Genomic DNA, 17,299 nt, shown 5'->3' with positions numbered 1-17,299 from the left:
TCCACGTCACGTTCAACAACTGAGGAAGTGCCTCACACCTGATGACGAGGTTTTTACCTGCAATGGAGAGGGAGCAGTGCTCCCAAAGGCCCAGTTTCTGCATCACCTTGCTGATGCGCGCTTCCTAAGGTTTTGTGCATGCCCCGGCCACGCTGATCTGAAGGAAGAAGATGGTTTGGTAATGTCAGCCTGACATCCTGAGGATCAGCAAATCTTTTTATGCCAATCTGTATGACACAAAGCTGTTCCTGTCCTCTATCATGCAGGTCTTAGACAGCACGTGGGAGGGCTGGACCAACTGTTATCTCTGAATTAGCTGACCAAAGCCCTCGAGTCCTTAGAAAGAATAAAACTCCTAGAAATGACGGCTTACCAGCTGAGCTGTATTCAGCTCTGTGGGACTTGGTTGGCCAGAACCTGCTGGAGGTGTTCAACAGTATGTTTCTAGCAGGTAACATGTGCAAATCCATGAGAGAAGACATCATCACCCTCACCTACAAGTGGAAGGGGAGAGGGAAGAAATTAGAAATTGGTGACCAATCTCACTGCTAAATGCAGATTCCAAAAGGAAGGGGGAGAGGGAGGAACTCAAAAATTGGAGACCAATTTGTTGAATGCAGATTACAAAATTCTGTCAAAGGCAATCACCAACTGGGTCAGGTCTGCTCTGGGGTCGGTGATTCACCCTGACCAAACTTGTGCTGTACCGAGCAGGAAGATCCCTGAGAGTCTCGCACTCCTCAGGGATATGATCGCCTACGTGCAGGACAGAGGGTTGGACACCTGCCTGATCAGCCTGGACCAGGAGAAAGCCTTTGACAGGATATCACACAGGTATATGAGAGATGTTCTCTCCAAAATGGGCTTTGGGGAGGGAATCTGCAATTGGATCAGACTGCTCTACACCAACATTGTCAGTGCAGTCTCAATCAATGGGTGGGAATCAGATAGCTTCCCAGTCAGATCTGGAGTCAGGCAGGGCTGCCCTCTCTCTCCTACCTTGTTTGTGTGCTGCATAGAGCCATTTGCCGAGTCCATCAGGAAGGATGCGAGCCTGAGAGGGGTGACTATTCCGGGCAGCGGGGTCCTGCAGGTTAAGGCCTCCCTGTACATGGATGACGTCGCCGTTTTCTGCTCGGATCCACTGTCCGTGCGCAGACTCATGTGCATATGTGACCAGTTCGAACGGGCCTCGGGGGCCAAGGTAAACCGAGGCAAGAGCGAGGCCATGCTCTTCGGGAACTGGGCCGACCAATCCTCGACCCCCTTCACCGTCAGGACCGTCCACCTGAAGGTGCTGGGTATTTGGTTCGGGGGGGCTGGGGCTTGTGCCAAGTCTTGGGAGGAGTGTATCAGCAAAGTGAGGCAGAAACTGGGCAGATGGAAGCTACAGTCGCTCTCCATCGCGGGAAAAAACCTGGTCATCAGGTGTGAGGCACTGTCATTGCTATTATATGTGGCACAGGTCTGGCCTATTCCCAGAATCTGTGCCGCTGCAGTCACCCGGGCCATCTTCCAGTTTATATGGAGATCAAAGATGGACCAGATTCGAAGGGACTTGCTGTACAAAGATCTGGGCAATGGGGGAAAAAATACACCCAATGCCACCCTCACCCTGATGGCCACCTTTGTGTGTGGCTGCATCAAGCTGTGCGTGGATCCCCGGTACGCAAACACCAAGTGTCACTACGTACTGAGGTTCTACCTGTCCTCGGTGTTGCGAAGGATGGGCCTGGCCTCGCTGCCACGGAACGCTCCGAGTAGTTGGACCGTTCCGTATCACCTGTCCTTCGTGGAGAAGTTTATGAAGAAAAACACCTTTGACCACAAGTCCATCAGGAAGTGGTCAGCACGTAGTGTCCTTGAGACCCTTCGGGAAAAGGAGAGGGCAGATCCTATCGAGCAGTTCCCTGAGCAGACTGTCAAAGCCATTTGGCAGAATGCCTCATCGCCAGAACTGTCCAACAAGCACCAAGACATGGCTTGGTTAGTGGTGAGAAGGGCTCTGCCTGTGAGATCCTTTATGCATGCCCGGACTCTCAGCCGCACCGCACGCTGCCCTCGAAGCGGCTGCGGGGGGGAAGAGACTGTCACCCACCTCCTTCTGGAATGTGCCTATGCAGAGGAAGTCTGGAGAGGAATGCAGTGATGTTTGTCGAGGTTTGTCCCGAGCAGTGTCGTGATGCGGGACTCCGTGCTCTACGGCCTGTTCCCCGGGACGCACACCGAGACGAACATCAACTGTGCCTGGAGGATCATCAACTCGGTGAAGGAGGCTCTCTGGGCGATCTGAAACCTGTTGATCTTCCGCTGAAGGAGTTGACCCCGACTGAGTGTTGCAGACTGGCACATTCCAAGGTCCAGGACTACGTGTTGAGGGACGCGCTGAAGCTTGGGCAGCTGCCGCCAAGGCGCAGTGGGGAAAGACCACCGTGTTACATCTGTCTGACTAAAGAAGAACAGGGGGCCCACGCAGTCAGTTGGGCTCTGCTGACACCTCAGCTAAATACATGGGCATATGATTGAAAAATGTACAGACCTGTATATAACAATGATAAATTCTGATCTCTGTATGTAAATGTTTACATATGTATGGCATGACCAACTGTACAGACCATCATATATCTTATGAATAAAGTATATTTTTGAAATAAAAAAAATCGCCAACTGGGTCAGGTCACTCTGGGATCAGTGATTCACCCTGACCAAACCTGCGCTTTACTGAGCAAGACATTCTCTGGGAGCCTCACACTCTTCAGTCAGCTACGTGCACAATAAGAGGGTGGACCCCTGCCTCATCATGGACCAGGAGGAGGCCTTTGACTAAGGTCTGTCAGGAAGCAAAGAGCTGCAACCTGGGCGGAGAGGCGGGCCACATGTACAAGACCTGCCCAAGACGGGGGGCCCCACTTACGCACAGATGGCTGGAGGTGGCAATGTGAGCCGTGGACCCCCAAAGACCAGCAAGGTCCACCCAGACAGCAGGAAAACGGAGACTGGTGGCACCCAGAAAGAAGAACAGGCTGGAGTGGAGGAGGCAGCAGCCAGCGGAGAGACACAGCAGCTGATCCTAGATCTAGCTGGACAGATGTAAGCAATGGAGGAGGAGGAAATCGAGAAGGCAGAGGAGTGGATACCGGTTAAAAACAGGAAGAGAAAATCCTGCCAGGCCCCCAAAGCCTCCCAGCAAAGGGGGAAAAGACAACTGCACGAGGGAGAGAAGGCCAGCTCTTCGGAAGGGGAAGACGGGCGCAAAGAAGGTCATCACCACCAGAAGAAGAGACAGAGCGCCGTAGATAAAGAGGAGGGCATTTCCTCCCAACCAGGAAACAACAGACTCCCCGAAGTCCACCCTCCACCCAGTGAGTACCCACTGCCCCACAACTACAGGTAACTGAAAGCTGTGATCCTCTGACAGTCCCATTGTCAGACACAGAACTGGACGGTGCGGACCCTTGCCTTGGCTCAATGACACCAGAGCGGGTAAATGACCCCAGTGAGGAGCTGGATAGCTACCTCAGCCCAGCGACGGTCCAGCAGTTCGTGCTCACCATGGGGATGCAGACAGCTACCCCAGAGACAGGACAGTCAAATGGACAATGGTAACCCCATAAACTGGGGGTTAAAGAAGGTTCCTTTGCTATCGTATAACAGGGCACCCACTCACTAGGTGGGTTCCACTGAAGCCACAGCTAAATAATAAGAGATTGGATGGTTAATATAGGGAACTGTAAATAGGAAAACTGTAAATTCGATTAATTCAATCTATTCTTTGTAATGTTAAAACATGCAATGTATATATTTATGAACGACATGACAAATTGTACAGGTACCAAAGATTTATTTCTATGAATAAAGTATATTTTGAGATAAAAAAAGGAGGCCTTTGACAGAATATCGCACACCTACATATGGGATGTGCTGTCCAAAATGGGCTTTGGGGAGGCAATCTGTAATTGGATCCAACTGCTATAGGAAGTATGTTGTGAAACTTGAAAGGGTTCAGAAAAGATTTACAAAGACGTAAAAGCCAAAATAGTTGAGTTTTAAACAATCCCCAAATATATCAAATCATTTACTTGTTTGTGCTGTACTATGGATTCTCCTGGAAAAGAGCTTGAGACAGAATAATTTTTCACAAACCTTTATTTACACGTTTTCCAGTTTCGAGCCATGAGGATTATTCATATATCCACCAGATTGTATCCACTTTGTCCCTCTTTAGATTGACTCACCACTCCCTCTTCTGTCTTTTCTGGATATTTCTATTTGAAAAGCATCTTCTATCTATTTATGAGCCAAACAGTATGGCCACAGAGAATCATACCATCTAAAGATCCACAGATAAGTCTTTTTTCACAAACTTACATTTTATAATCGTGATGTTATTACACACCTCTGGAGCAGCTGGGACTTGAATATAGGCATCCTAGTTCAGAGAACAAAAATAGCTGGAAATCAGAGAGCTGCTCTGATGAAGAGTTATGTATACTCAAAAATGTTAGCTTGCTCTCTGATCATGGAAGCTGCACCGTGGCACAGTGGTTAGCTCTGCTGCTTCACAGCACCAGAGACCCGGGTTCAATTCCTGCCTCAGGCGACTGTCTGTGTGGAGTTTGCACGTTCTCCCTGTGTCTGTGTGGGTTTCCTCCGGGTGCTCCGGTTTCCTCCCACAGTCCAAAGATGCGCGGGTCAGGTGAATTGGCCATGCTAAATTGCCCGTACTGTTAGGTAAGGGGTAAATGTAGGGGTATGGGTGGGTTGTGGGTCGGTGTGGACTTGTTGGGCCAAAGGGCCTGTTTCCACACTGTAAGTAAGTAATCTGCCTGACCTGCTTTGATCTCCAGTGTTTATTGTTTTCAGTAGATTCCAACAGTAATTTGCTCATCCTGATTCAGAGGTGGGGAACACTACCGCAAGAGCCCTTTTCACAAATTTATGCTTCCATCTTTTGATAACTTCAGATATTTTCATTTAAACTTCTCAAGCATTTAACCTGTGGGACTTGAACCTGTGAGTCCAGAGGTTACCACGGCAGCACGAGACCTTCCCCCCACCCCTGGCCACTTACAGCTGGGCTGCCATGTATTTTCTTGAGATGTGTTCATTAGTGCCTTTTCTGTATTTTATCAGACATCCTTGGCAAGGGCAGCATTTGCAGTGGTCTGGAGTCACATGTAAGGATGGCAGGCCCCTGGAATGGGGGCGAGGCATTGGCTGCAGTGATGGTGGAGTGGGGCTCCTGCTTGTTGGAGGCCCGGAGTGTGAACTATATCAGCAGCAGTGAGTTGTTGACTGCAGCGGTGTTGGTGCCTGGAGCGGGGACACCTGGTTGCAATAGGCCCTGGAGCTGCGGTTGGCACCCCGGCCAATGAAGATGAACTTTACTTAAGTACTTCCTTTTTATTCTTTCCTACCTCAAAATGGCACCGGATCGTGACAATGAAACACTTTCCACTGTATCTCCCTAGATATATTTTGGATTAGTGGTGCTGGAAGAGCACAGCAGTTCAGGCAGCATCCAAGGAGCAGCGAAATCGATGTTTCGGGCAAAACCAATCCAGAATCTGGTTTCCAGCATCTGCAGTCATTGTTTTTACCTCCCTCTTCATATGTTCATTCATTCATTAAGGAAAGGGCATGAATCTATTTGTCGAAGTTCAGGTTTTTATACACTTGAGGGAAGATGAGGGTGCACTGGAAGCGCCCCACCTCTGGGCCAGAAGGCCTTGATTTAAATACATGTGATGGTACACATCTGACCAGGTTGTTGAAGAAGATTGAGAGCAGTTTCATGGTCACCATTACTGAGACTAATACTCAACTCCAAATTTATTGACTGATTTTAAATTTCATCAGTTTGGCAGGATTCAAACCAATGCCTTCAGATTGTTAGCCTGGATTACTTGCTCACTGATTTCTTTTTGTAGCTAGATTGCTTTGTACAAGCCCATCCAGGTATTCCTTCATTCTCTGAGGGGAATCTCAACATATTGTATCTCCCCATGACACTAGACGAAGGTACGATAGCTCACTGGTTTCGCTTCAGGATAAGTATGTGGGAAATCACCATAGCAACCCATGAAATTAATTCCGAAAAATCCAGTTTATTTGTAAACAGTCCATCTCATGGCGGTCAAAGGAAGTAAATATCAGATGCTCTGTAGTAGTGGCAACAACATAACATGGCTCATTTTGCTCCACTATGTGAGATCATTTTAGAGTCCGTGGATGGTTACAAAGTAGAAGGAGGCCATTCAACCCATCACCCCAATGCCAGCTCTTTAACGGAAATTTTCTTTCTCGTTTGTGACAAGCAGATGTTGCTTGCGTTAGCCATCCCTAATTGCCCTTGACAAGGGGTGAATCACCTTCATGAACTGATGCAGGTTTAGGGACAACCTGGGCTTTGACTCAGCACTGACAAAGGATATCTTTCCAAGCGAGGATTCTGCGTGGCGATGACATGAATCAGTAATCAAAATGGCAAATGTAAGACACTGCATCAGCATCCATGGAGACAACAGACTAGTTTATGTTTCAGACAAGACCTTGATTTAAAACTGAACCAGGGCGTGACCACAAGAAAAACAAAGCTGGAAATGAGTTGTGTTGCTGCAGGTGCCATTTTACAGAAGAGATGTTAATTTAAGGATCCATTTGACTGCTCAAATGGATGTAAAAGATTCCATGATGTTTTGAGAAGATGAGTTCTCTCCCTGGCTGATATTTATCCCTTGGACAGCATAGTTTTAACAGATTAGGCATTATCATAATTTTGTTTGTGGGAGCTTACTGTGTGCAAATTGGTTACCACTTTTCCTAACATTCCGGCACAATCACTTCATTTGGCTATCAAGTACTTTGAGGAATCTGATGGTTGCAAAAGCACTTTGTAAGTACAAGGCTTTCTTTGTTTCGTATTTATATGAAATGAATCAGATTTAAGTAGATTCAGACCGAAGCAAAAATTGGGGAGAAAATCAGAAAGGAGAAACAGTAGGGAGGTGCTTGCAAAATAAGATGACATGGTTAACAGGAAGCATGAAAAAACACGAAACAGAGCATTTCAATAGTTGAAATAGGAAGGTCTTAAGAAACATCGGATAGTGAAAGAGGCTAGAATCCAACAATGCAAAATGAATAAAGCTAGGCTGACACTCCTCTCAACATAGTGTCCTGATAGCCTCGACTCCAAACATCACAGTGCCTCTGTCTGTGATTGTCTTATCTATCAATTATAGCCCTTTCCCTCCTCTTATTACATACTTCATAGAATCCCTACAGTGCAGAAACAGGCCATTCGGCCCAACAAATCCACTCTCTAAAGAGTATCCCACCAAGACTCACCCCCATACCCCCCCTCCCCAAACTCTGCATTTCTCATGGCTAATCCACCAGCCCTACACATTCCTGGACACTATGGGAAATTTAGCATGGCCAATCCATCTAACATGCCTTTCTTTCCACACAAAGAGTCACCCAAAACTGGGATTGAACCTGGGACTGTGGCATTGTGAGGCGGCAGTGCTAACCATGCTGCCCTTTTTTTAAGGAGAAAGTGAGGACTGCAGATGCTGGAGATCAGAGCTGAAAATGTGTTGCTGGAAAAGCGCAGCAGGTCAGGCAGCATCCAAGGAGCAGGAGAATCGATGTTTCAGGCTCATGCCCGAAATATCGACTCTCCTGCTCCTTGGATGCTGCCTGACCTGCTGCGCTTTTCCAGCAACACATTTTCGTTTCTGCCCTTTTTTTAAAAATGGCTGACCCCATATCTTATCTGTATACCACCTGTCAAACGTTTGGGTTTTCTCATACTATTTCATTCTTTCTTACCATTTTCTTTCTTTTCTTCTTTCACAAGATGTGGGCGCACTGGCAAGGCCAACATTTATTGTCGATCCTAAATGCCTTCGAGATTGCGGTGATGAGCTGCCTTCTTGAACTGTTGCAATCCATGTAGTGCAGGGGCATCCACCGTGCTCTTGGAAGGAAGTTTCAGTATCCTGACTCTGCAATTATGAAGGAACAATGATATATTTCCAAGTCAGGATGATGAGTGGCTTGAAGGGAAAGTTGCAGATCGTGATGTTCCCATGTAACTGCTGACCTTATCTTTCTACTTGTTTGAAGTCATATGTTTGGAAGGTGCTGTCTAAGGGGCGTTGGTGAGTTATTGCAGTGCATCTTGTAAATGGTACCTACTGCTGCCATTGTGTGTCACTGGTGAAGAAAGTGAATGTTGACAATTTTAGGTGGGTCAAATGGTGTACTTTGTCTTGGATGTTATCCAGCTTTTTGAGTGTTGGTGGAGCTGCATTTATCCAGGTAAGTTGGTAAATATTCCATCATGCTCCTGGACCATGCCTTATAGATGGTGGACAGGCTTTGAGAAGACAAGTGGTGAGTTACTCACTGCAGAATTCCCAGCCTCTGACCTGATCTTGCAGCCACATATGGCTGGTTCAGTCCAGTTTCTGACCAAAGTAACCCTCAAGATGTTGGTAGAGGGGCTTTCCATATTGATAATACCATTGAATTGTCGAAATGATAGTTAGATTTTCTCTTGCTAGACATGACATTGTGTGGCGCAAATGTTACTAGCCCCTAATTAGCATAAGTTTGAATGTTGTTTAGGTCTTTTAGAAGAATTTGTGTTGGTGTTATGTATTATAGTTGTTGTATGTTATGTTGGGACCGTTTCACTTTGAGATGTAAATTATGTGACATTGGTGAGTGTTCAACCAGCACTCATGGGCTTGTTCTAACTTGTTTGAGCTTTTACAGATTACACAGCTTCAGAATAAAACCTCTCTGTTGGATTGCAACAAACAATGAGCTTGTATACCCTTAGTTCTGACTGGAGCTTAATAACTACAAGACAGCTTCAGCATCGCAAGAGTTGCAAATGATGTGGAATATCATGCATTCATCAGTGAACTTCTGACCTTATAGAGTCATTAATGAAGCAGCTAAAGATGGCTAGATTTAAGGCAGTGTCCTGAAGAACTGCAAATCTTCAAACCTGATAGATGTTTCTCAAACAAAAGGCTAAAGTTTCTCTTCCACAGATTCTAGCTGGCATAGAGTCATAAAGATGTACAGCACAGAAACAGACCCTTCGGTCCAACTTGTCTATGCCGACCAGATATCCCAACCCAATCTAGTCCCACCTGCCAATACCTGGCCCATATCCCTCCAAACCCTTTCTATTGATATAGCCATCTAAATGCCTTTTAAATGTTGCAATTGTACCAGCCTCCACCACTTCCTCTGGCAGCTCATTCCATACACACACCACCCTCTGTGTGAAAAGGTTGTCCCTTAGGTCTCTTTTATATTCTTTCCCCTCTCACCCTAAACCTATGCCCTCTAGTTCTGGACTCCACCTCAGAGAAAAGACATTGTCTATTTATCCCCTCGTGATTTTATAAACCTCTATCTGGTCACCCCTCAGCCTCCAATGTTCCAGGGAAAACATCCCCAGCCTATTCATCCTCTCCCCGTAGCTCAAATTCTCCAACCCAAGCAACATCCTTGTAAACCTTTTCTGAATCCTTTCAAGTTTCACAACATGTTTCTGATAGGAAGGGGACCAGAACTGCACGCAATATTCCAACAGTGGCCTAACCAATGTCTTGTACAGCCGTAATATGACTTCTCAACTCCTGTACTCCATACTCTGACCAATAAAGGAAAGCATACCAAATGTCTTTTTCACTATTCTATCGACCTGTGACTCCACTCTCAAGAAGCTATGAACCTGCACTCCAAGTTGCCTTTGTTCAGCAACACTCCCTAGAACCTTATCATTAAGTGCTGAGTATTTTCATCATTTTCTATTTTCTTTCTTATATTCAGCAGTTTTCACTTTTACTTAACTGCACATTTAGTAAAAGAACTGAAGATTGTGATTGCATGTGACTAGTCAGACGACAGCATTGATATTCTCAGGTTTATTCGCAGACTTACTATTCGCCCTGTGTTTCCAAATCTAGATGGAAACACTTCAATTTTAAAATTCTTTGAACCTTGTTTACAAATTTCTCCACAAACCCTTCTTTATATTTGTAATCCTCTGAGAAGTTTGCAGTCCTCTATTCTGAGCTGAAAATGTGTTGCTGGTTAAAGCGCAGCAGGTCAGGCAGCATCCAAGGAACAGGAAATTCGACGTTTCGGGCATAAGCCCTTCATCAGGAATGAGGAAAGTGTGTCCAGCAGGCTAAGATAAAAGGTAGGGAGGAGGGACTTGGGGGAGGGGCGATGGAGATGTGATAGGTGGAAGGAGGTCAAGGTGAGGGTGATAGGCCGGAGTGGGGTGGGGGCGGAGAGGTCAGGAAGAAGATTGCAGGTTAGGAGGGCAGTGCTGAGTTCGAGGGAATCAACTGAGACAAGGTGGGGGGAAGGGAAATGAGGAAACTGGAGAAATCTGAGTTCATCCCTTGTGGTTGGAGGGTTCTATTCTGGCCTTTTGGCTCACCTTGGTTTTAATTACTCCATTTTGTCGACTGCTTTTTCAACAATCTGAGCCCTAAGTTCTGGAATTCCCTCCTTAAATCTGTCAGTGTTATTCACCTCCTGAAATAACATACAAACCAAGAGTAGGAGTAGTCCCTGAAAGGGTTTCTTGAGCCTGCTCTGCCAAACAATTGAGTCATAGAATCATACAGCACAGAAACAGTCCCTTCAGTCCAACCCCTCCATGCCAACCAGATTTTCTAAACCGAACTGGTCCCATTTGTCTGCATTTAGCCCACAACCCTCTAAATCTTACCTATCCATGTATCTCTCCAAATGTCTTTTCAATATTGTAATTGTACCCCCTTCTATGACTTCCTCTGGCAGCTTGTTCCATATACGCACCACCCTGTGTGTGAAAACATTGCCCCTCAGATCCCTTTTAAATCTTTCCCCTCTCACTTTAAACCTATGCCCTCCAAGGTTTTGACTTCCCTACTGTGGGGAAAAGACCTTGGCAATTCACCTTATATATGCCCCTTATGATTTTATGAACCTCTATAAGGTCTCCATTCAAAAACACTTCCCAGGGTCCTACCATTAACTATGTAAATGATGTCCTGTTTTATCTCACCAAAATGCAACACCTCAAACTTATCTGAATTCAACTCCATCTGCCATTCCTCAGCGCACTGGCCCAGTTGTTCAAAATGGTGTTACATTCTTCGATAACCTGTCAACTTTATCATCAATTTTGGTGTCATTTGCAAACTTACTAACCATCCCTCCTATATTCTCATCTAAATCGTTTAGATAAGTAATGAACAATGGTGGATCCAGCACCGAGCCTTATCGCACACAGTTGGTCACAGGCCTCCAATCTGAATAACAACCTCTAAGTTCATGGCTGAACTAACTCTAACCTCAAATCCACATTCTTGCCAACCCCTGATAATCTTTTAACATCTTGCTTACCAATAAACTCTCTATTTCTCTCTTGAAAATGCCCACAGTAGCGAGGATTAAGCTGAAGCAAAATGGTTGAGTAACCACCATAGTCAGGAGTGATTAGCGGGTATAGCATTGATTGTAAATGCTAGTTAAGAATTTTTTGTATGTAGACATTTTAGATTTGTGAAATGTTAAGACTTCAGTTACTTCTTTGTTTGGACAGTATTTATCACCCATATCCTACAAATGAATTTAAAAAATGAATAGATTGGCAAAGTGGTGTTGTTCTCCTTGGAAAGCAATAAATTCAGAGGAGATTTGAAACAGGTATTCAAAGTGGAGATAAAAGTCAAAATAGACAGACAGAAATCATTGCCATCGGACATCGATATCAGCTGATCTGTAAACAAACATGGCACAATGGTTACTACTGCTGTGTCACAGCAGCAGGGTTCCTCGTTCAATTCCAGTCTTGAGTGACTGCGTCGAGTTTTCACATTCTCCCTGTTTCTACTGGATGCTTTGCTTTTTCTTCCCAAAGTCCAAAGGTAGGCAAGTTAGACAAATTCGAGCTGAAAATGTGAGGACTGCAGATGCTGGAGATCAGAGCTGAAAATGTGTTGCTGAAAAAGCGCAGCAGGTCAGGCAGCATCCAAGGAACAGGAGATTTGACGTTTCGGGCATAAGCCCTTCTTCAGGAATGTGGGGATAGGGTTGGGCTGCTGTTCAGAGTCAGTGCAAACTTGATGGGCTGAATGTCTTCTTTCCGTACTGTAGGGATTCTATGATGTAACTTTTTTTTTAAGAATAGGGCTTTTGAAAGGGAATTGTGTACCCAAAAGTATAAAAATTTGCAAATCAGTGGAGAAATGACAGGAAAATGGGACTGGTTATCTCCAAGAGGTCTGGCACAAGCACAATGGACCAAATGGCCATTATCAATGCTATAACGATCCTAAGATCTTATATGAAGAACATCAATGCAAGGGCTTTCAATGATGACTGTTGTCATCGACAGGGAAAAAAAAGTTTGTAGCTGTTAACCTGAGTCAATGTGGTTGCTGGAAGCTGCTTTCAGAGAGACAGGTTAATAGTAAAAGGTAAACCTTGGGTAACCAGAGCTCAAGGTAGATAATTAATTTTAAATAAAGAACATAATTCGTCAGGTTAAAAACTGGTAGTTGCAGCAGAAGTTAAATTTGTTTTCACTTATTTTCTTTTTTTAAATTGATGAATGGGTTGGAGAAAAAAGTCGCTTAGCAACGCAAGGCAGGGTCCGGGCGGCCTACACTTCTGGTACACCCAAACCTGCTGGCTGCCGGAAGTGGGAATTGCTTGACGTGCCGCTGATCAATCAGAGGACAGAACGATGAGGTGATGGAAGACACTCGACCAATCAACTTGTGCAAGAGGCGGGACCGGCTCGCCATCAGGTTTGGGTGGCTCGCGGAGGCACCTCGGGATTGTCTCAGTTGGTTTAAAGGTAAGTTTGTGACATAAGAAATTTTTTTTAAAATGATAAAAAAATTTCCTAACTCTAACTTAGGGGTTGGGGATGTTTTCGATATTTTAAAAGTTATTCCAGCTGTTGGAAACGGAAACCTAAGCTATTGCTCTTTGTTTATAAATACATTGTAAATGTCCAACCCTTGTTTACACTGATTGCTTTTTTCTGAGTTAATGCAGGAATTCATTTTGCTAAAATGATTTTCTCATTGTAATAATTTTCTTCCCAAAGAGTATTGAGCACAATATCAGGAGTACTGGGCATTCCTTGCTCCAATACCTGTTCTCCCAGGTGAATGGTCATTTTCTATCTGTGAAACAAGACACACAGCAACTTGTATATATGTTGAATGTTTAACTTTGTAAAATCATCCTTGGGTGCTTTGTGGGAGTGCTTATTGAGCATTATTTGACCCTGTATTACATATGTCAAAATCCTATAAGTGGTCTGCAATGGGGAGAAACTTCCTGTTTTGCCAGATAGATCCAAAGCTGGATGGTATTAGTATAGGGTGATAAGCCACAGAAATAATGGAGACCATGATGAACAACTTCAGTCATCAGTTAGGGTCTCAAATGCATGGCTTAAGAGTGTGGTGGAAGAAGATTCAGTTCAGGCTACCAAATGAGAATTGGATACTTATCTGAAGAGAAGAGGTTTGCTAGACCTTGAGCAAAGGTGGGAGATTGAGACTCTTCTGGAGAATGGGCATAGACATCACTGACCAAATGGCCTCCTGTGCTGTAACTGTTCAATGCTATACCTAAGGCTTGTCTAGAGAGCTCTCTTTTGAAAGAGGAAGATAGACCTGAGGGGTTTAGGGATTGAATTCCAAAGTTTAGGGTTGAGCCAGCTGGGATGGCATGGCCAACAGTGACAGAGTAATTAAAATTTTGGTATACAAGATGCTGGAATTGGAGGACTGCTGGGATTTTAGAGGGTAGGGCAAAGAGAGATTTAAAAAAACAAGGATGAGAATTTAAAAATCTAGTTGTTGGCCAGTGTGGGCCAGTGAGCATGGGGCGCGATGAATGAATTGCAGTTGATGAAGTTAATTGGTAGATGGAATAGAGAGGAATCATATTACATTATTTTAAAAATCTGGACAACAGTGAGGCTTGGCACTTTGTGCCTGAAAGGTTGGTAGAGGCAGAAACACCAATATTTGAAAAGTGTTTAGGGAAGCACCATAAGTTTTGAAACCTATTGGATGATGAAACCAAAGGCTAAAAAATTAGATAAAGCCAGATAACTTTTCTGCTGGCACAGAAAGTATGGGCCAAATGGGTCTCCTATGCTGTAAATAGTTAAAAATCAAACAACACCAGGTTATAGTCCAACAGGTTTTCTTGGAAGCACTAGCTTTCGGAGCGCCACTCCTTCATCAGGTCATTGTACACCCCAGCCCAATACCGGAATCCCCGAATTATGCTGTAAATGTTTGACATTTCTGTATTAGGGCACAGACAGCAGAGATTTATAGAAGTTATGAAGTAGGTAAACTAGGAGTGGATTAGAATCTAAAGGAAAAAAAGGCATTTATAATTTTTTTTTGATTTGTCAGGTGCGAGTGTCAGGCTAGATTGACCAGTATTTGCTGCCCATCCTTGACTAGCAACAGTTTGAATCAGTGGTGATGAAGGATGCATTGTCAGATTGGTGTGTAACTAGGAAGAGGGTTAACAGATCATGTTCCCATGTGATTGCTGCCCTCATTCTGAAGTGTTGTCAGAAGTCCTGGGGCAGCACGGTGGCTCAGCGGTTAGCACTGCTGCCTCACAGCATCAGGCATTCAATTCCACCCTCAGGCCACTGTCTGTGTGGAGTTTGCACATTCTCCCTGTGTCTGCTTGGGTTTCCTCCAGGGGCTCTGGTTTCCTCCCATAGTCCAAAGATGTGTAGGTTAGGTGGATTGGACATGCTAAATTGCCTGTAGTGTCCAAGGATGTGCAGGTTCGGTGGATTAGCGTTGGGGTGGGTCTGAGCATGATGCTGTTTGGAGGACTGATATGGATTTGATGGGCCAAATGGCCTGTTTCCACACTGTAGGGATTTTATGAAAAAAGACTTGGCAAAATTGCTGCAGTGCATCTTGTAGATAGTACGTACTGCTGTCATTGTAATTATTTTTAATCAATCTTTTAAAACATGTTATGACACACCTCTTGAACAGAGACCTCTTGCACAGAGGTAGGGCCAATACTACTGCACCACAACACTCTCTGCAGTCATTACACACTGGTAGCGGAGGGAGTGCTTGTTTAAGGCAGTGGATACCATGCCTATCAATGAAGCTGATTTGTCCTGGATAGTGTTAAGCATCTTTCTTGTTGTTGGAGCTGTATTTATCCTGGCAGGTAGAATGTTTTCCTTTTAATTTGGAGGTGGAGCTATGGAAAGTGATTTGCAAAGACAGTTTACAGTGTAGTAGAGAAGGTTTATCTTTGCGTTATAGGGTAGTCCTGAGATAATGAAGAGTTTTGATTGAGAAGAGCCATTCCAACCAGGACTGGAAGGCTGAGCTGATTGTCTGTTGTAAATGTTCAAGTCTACTTTCATCGGGCTTCAAAGACTGGAATTGAGGGACATAACAAGAATAAGACCAAGGAGGTCATTTACTGGTTTAATGTGAATAAGGGCATCATCGGTGATGAGACTTTGATTGGTAGCTGTAGAGATGTCATAGTGGAGGGCCATAGTGGGTGGAGAACCCATGTGAGATGGCATGGTCAAGGTCTGACCATTAGTACACATGACTTTGAATATTGCTGTAATAGAGCAATCCTGTTAAAGCTTTGTCTTGCATTCATCAGGACAGATGCAAGAGTGCTAAATTTTCAAAGGAGTTGACTTACCAACCAGTCAGCATCCTTTTCTCATTTAGCACAAATTGCTGCTCTCTTTGAAATTTGGCATTCTTGTTTCTATCCTGACAAGTGCTGGATGAATAGGTTCAGTGGCAAGTCTCCCTTTTTTCTTGCAATACTTGAAGTTCTTCATTTCCAGCAACCATACGTGAGTTTATACAGAAAGAAATATTAAAGAACAATGAAGGGAACTGAACACTGGAGAGAAAGACTGTTAAGATGACGATGGCAGTCACCAATGAAGAGAAATTCCTCGGCATGGAGATTGAGGGAAGAAACATTAATCATTAGTGAGTTATTGAGCTGATCGGGAAGCTCTATGCCAAAGTCTGATCCTGTTACAGTCATGATTCATGATTGCTGTGGAAAAGCACAGCAAGTCAAGCAGCATCCAAGAAACAGGAAAATCAACATTTTGTGCAAAAGCCCTTCATCAGGATTAAAGCTGTGTGGCTCAGGGATGGAGAGGTAACTGGCAGGGGATGGAACTTGGGGGGGGGGTGGGGAAAGATAACTGAGAGTGCAATATGTGGATGGAGATGGAGAGGAAGGTGGAGCGGATAGGTGGGAAGGAAGATTGACAGATGGGACAGGTCATGAGAATGGTGCTGAGCTGGAAGGTTGGAACTGGGTAAGGGGGTGGAGGGGAAATGAGAAAATTGGTGAAGTCCACACTGATGCCCTTGGGTTGGAGGGTCCTGAGGCAGAAGATGAGGCAATCTTCTTCCAGGCGTCAGGTGGTGAGGGAGCAGCGGTGGAGAAGGCACAGGACCTGCATGTCCTCGGCAGAGTGGGAGGGGGAGTTGAAATGTTCAGCCACGGGGCGGTGGGGTCCCTTACCACCTGATGCCACTTCAACTCCCCATCCCACTCTGCTGAGGACAAGCAGGTCCTGGGCCTCCTCCATCGCTATCCCCTTACCACCCAACGCCTGGAGGAAGGATGCCACCCCTGAGGCTCCTAACTTCATTCCTGATGAAGGGCTTTTGCCCGAAACTTCAATTTTTCTGCTCCTCATATGCTGCCTGACCCGCCGTGCTTTTCCAGCACCACTCTAACCTTGATTCTGATCTCCAGCATCTGCAGTACTCACTTTCGCCCTGTTACGGTCATGTCTGTATTTACCTCAACTGCTGCTGAAATCCTCATAACTGGTGACGACTCCTCTTTCTCCATTAGAACTGAGAACTGCTCAAGGAACAGGGAGTGGTTCAGGCTTGTAACTATACATGCATTTAAAGGAAAACTAACTAATTACATAGTGGAGAAAGGATCAGAGGCTAAAGTAGTGTGGGAGAGGCTCTTGTGGACTATAAGCACCAACATAAGTCAGTTGGTTTGAATGGCTTTACTGTTTAACTGCATTAGATGATAGTTAACTTGGCATATCTCTCGCCTTTCCTCATTCCAGACTCGACAGCTTTTCGTTTGAATCTTCCATTCCCTGAATTATCAAAGATTTTCCCTGTTCCCGAACTTTGGTGCCTGTGCCCTACCTTGCAGCAAGCCCCACGGC

At 45.0% G+C, this 17,299-nt stretch overlaps 2 protein-coding genes across 2 annotated transcripts in view; one reads left to right on the top strand and one right to left on the bottom strand.

The window, feature by feature from the left end:
* tmem150b (transmembrane protein 150B) overlaps positions 1 to 17,299 on the bottom strand; it is a 77,736-nt gene that overhangs the window by 54,393 nt on the left and 6,044 nt on the right. The window lies entirely within an intron of this gene.
* Positions 12,821 to 17,299, top strand: part of LOC132831255 (histone-lysine N-methyltransferase KMT5C-like) — a 35,020-nt gene continuing 30,541 nt past the window's right edge. Inside the window, exon 1 of the mRNA XM_060849275.1 lies at positions 12,821 to 12,892. The gene's annotated coding sequence lies outside the window, so the exon portion shown is untranslated. The remainder of the gene's footprint in view (positions 12,893 to 17,299) is intronic.

This window comes from Hemiscyllium ocellatum, chromosome 33 (genome assembly GCF_020745735.1).
Source record: "Hemiscyllium ocellatum isolate sHemOce1 chromosome 33, sHemOce1.pat.X.cur, whole genome shotgun sequence".
In the NCBI taxonomy this organism is placed as follows: domain Eukaryota; kingdom Metazoa; phylum Chordata; class Chondrichthyes; order Orectolobiformes; family Hemiscylliidae; genus Hemiscyllium; species Hemiscyllium ocellatum.
The sequence above is the reverse complement of the archived record's forward strand: the minus strand, read 5'-3'. Positions and strand labels throughout refer to the sequence as shown.